Genomic DNA, 3,114 nt, shown 5'->3' on the forward strand with positions numbered 1-3,114 from the left:
GTTTCCAGCCAATCAAAGTACAGGCATGTGAGTTAAACATTTACCTCAAGTAGACACACGCCCTGGAGAGAACAATCATGGGAGAAGGAAGAGCTGCTTATGCACAGGGAGACAGCTCAGGGGACAGGAGCCCATGGAGGGATGGACACTGGGAAGAGGTAACTATTGGGAGGAAGTGGGAGGGGAGCAGTTGCATTGTGGTAAACTATGGTCAATGTCATGAGACAAAGTATATGTGAACTGCTGTATTGCAAACTAATTTGCTCTGTAAATGTTCACCCAAATCACAATAAATAAATAAATGCAAAAAAAAAAAAAAAAGATTTTATAGATTAATTGTTCTCAAGAGATGGTTTAGGCAAGAAGCATCAATGAGCATTACAAAGGTCTCAAGCTCCACCCCAGACCTCCAGAATCAGGAAGCAGGGATGGAGCTCAGAAATCTGTGTTTTTACCAGCCCTCCAGGTGCCTGTGACATACCCACTGCTAACCAGAAGGCTTATGGTTCAAACCCACCAGCCACTCCTCGGAAGGAAGATGGACCAATCTACTTCCATAGTGATACAGCCTCGGAAACCCAATGGGGGGTTGCTATGGGTCGGGTCCGACTTGACAGCACATAACAACAACCACATTATTTGAAAAACAAATTGAGATCATAGAAAATGAGTGCCCAAAGGGAATTCTCTGTACTTTCTGTACAATTTTTTTGTAAACCTAAAACTGATCTCAAAAATTTAAGTCTATTAATTTCCTTTAAAGAAACTGAGTACTTACCTCCCAATATCATTTGCATTCAGGGCACCCTCAGTGTCACATCTGCCCAGAGTACAGCGTAGAGCACCATGGGGCCACAGGGATCTCAGCTTTGCACTCCAAACCTAAAGAGCAGAACATTGATGGGAACCTTGTTATAGAAACATGGATTTCTCTAAAACTGTAGCTTTCAAACTTTTAAAAAAATATAATGCACAATAAGAACTACCTTTTACATTGCAGCACAGTACATATGTGAAATAACTATGGCACTTAAAGCATTATAAATAAGCAATGAGCAATTTACATATTGATTAGCTGTGGCTCTTTTGTATCAATAACCTCATTCTGGGCAAACTTGCTACCTCACCTGTGGGGAAAGAAAAAAAAAGACAGAAACAAGACCTTAAATTTCTGATCTTCACTGTTTTAACAATGAGTAAAAAGAGATTCATGAAAGAACACCTATCCTTGCAATTCTGATATTTTCTATCCTGTTTCATTTTTAAAAATGGCTAGTCATACCCCACATTATTGATTTCATAAGCTACTGATGGCTGACAACCTTCAGTTTGAAAAACCCTGCTGTAAAGTGCACATGGTAATGAACACAATACCAGTACTGTATATAGAGCAGCATTAATAGCATACTGTCATCATTACTAAATTGCTGAGTGCTTTATGTGATTGTGTGTGTTACTGTCATTTCAATTAAATTCTTAAAATTGTTGCAGGCCATAATACTAAGTCTATTCTCATAGTTTTCCAGTGAATACAAAATATGTTACTTTTATTGAATTCATCTTAACTTCAGATTTGGTGATGATATGCAACAGCAACACATGTGGATGGCTAAATTTTTATTGCCAGATTAGTAGTTATTTTCAAGTTTCAACAAACATTTCTGTTCAATGAAGTTTGGTTTAAATCAAGCTGATCGATACAATCATATAATGGGGTTTCTCCTTTCTGTCTGATAAAGAACAGTAGTTCTAAGACGAGAAATTTTCAAGGATAAAAAATGGGGTTTGAAAACTGAAACATGCACTTCCCAAAATAGGTTTAGAACTTCAGCTATCCGACGAGGAATAGCCCTCCTCCTTTTATACCTGGAAGGATTTCTAGTTCTTTATAAACACACAGGCCTTTAGTACTAGACCACCACAGACTACACACACAGCTATCAACCTGCACCTATAAGGACGTGCTCACCGAGTCGCGCGTGCCTACTCCCCTCCCCCTGTCCCGCCCCTATGTCATCTGCAGCACAGACAGATACAGGATGCGGGTAGATTGAAACCGGCCTTAACCTCTCCGCGCTCCCCTTCCCCAAATCAAAACCCACCGTAAACACCACGAAGAGACAGGAAACCTCACGGCTTTAATCATTTCCTTTCCCCAAGCTCCATGTGGCATACAGGACACTCGGTTTTCCTTTAGGCTTGCAGTCATCCTGAGAGGGATGCGGAAGAAAAAAATAGCAGACGCGTTTTTCCAAGGGCGGAGGGCTCAGAAAGAAAACGCCAGCCTCAGGTTGTCTCCTCTTTTCACCTCTTCACTCCCCTCTGAGCAGGCAAGAAACTCCTTCGACTCAAGTGGTGTTGAGAGTTGGCGCCACCTGGCTTTTTAAAGAAGAACGAAAGGCAGGAGGTAAATGAGGTGGAAGGGGGTCCTCGCCCCCCTCAGATGTTGAGCACCAGCCATCTGGAAGGTGCGGGTTCATTTCAAAGCCGCCAGGGCAACCGGGCTGGCAACCTCGCGTTGCGGGAGAGGCAATTACTTTTCCGAAAATTAAAATAAAACCAACTAGGAACTTCCCTGCTATTGATGTTCGAATAGAGGATTACAAATTTCAGTCAAGTTCAACGTGCAGAAATAACTGTGGCATTTACAACAATATAAATAAGCACGGGCCGATTTACGTGTTGATCCTCTCTAGCTGGTTTGTATTAGTTATCTATTCTAAGAAAACTTCCTACTGCGACCTGTGGGGAGTGGAAAAGATGGTAGAAATAGCATCCTAGGATGCTGATTTCCACTCTGTTGCACAGCTGAAAAGGAGGCAAGTTTGTTGTTGTCGTTGTTTGTTTTGTTTTGTTTTTAACAAATCTCGTGTGCCTCAGTTTGTTGGCAAGCAAAATAGGAAAAGCAATGCCTTCAGTAACTGCTCCATATAACTGATGTTAAAATAAAATGGAAAAACTAAGGCGGGGGGTGGGTATCCTTTCAACCTTGTTCTTTCAGGTGAAAAATTTCAGTGAAAAATGTCAGTGAAAAGTAGAAATAGGCTCCTATTAGATGCTGTATAGTTTACACTGAGTTGCATTTGTGTAAATGGATGTAATGCATTCACAGAA

Source organism: Orycteropus afer, unplaced genomic scaffold (assembly GCF_000298275.1).
Source record: "Orycteropus afer afer isolate SDZICR_OR568_19922 unplaced genomic scaffold, OryAfe1.0 scaffold00268, whole genome shotgun sequence".
Classification (NCBI taxonomy): domain Eukaryota; kingdom Metazoa; phylum Chordata; class Mammalia; order Tubulidentata; family Orycteropodidae; genus Orycteropus; species Orycteropus afer.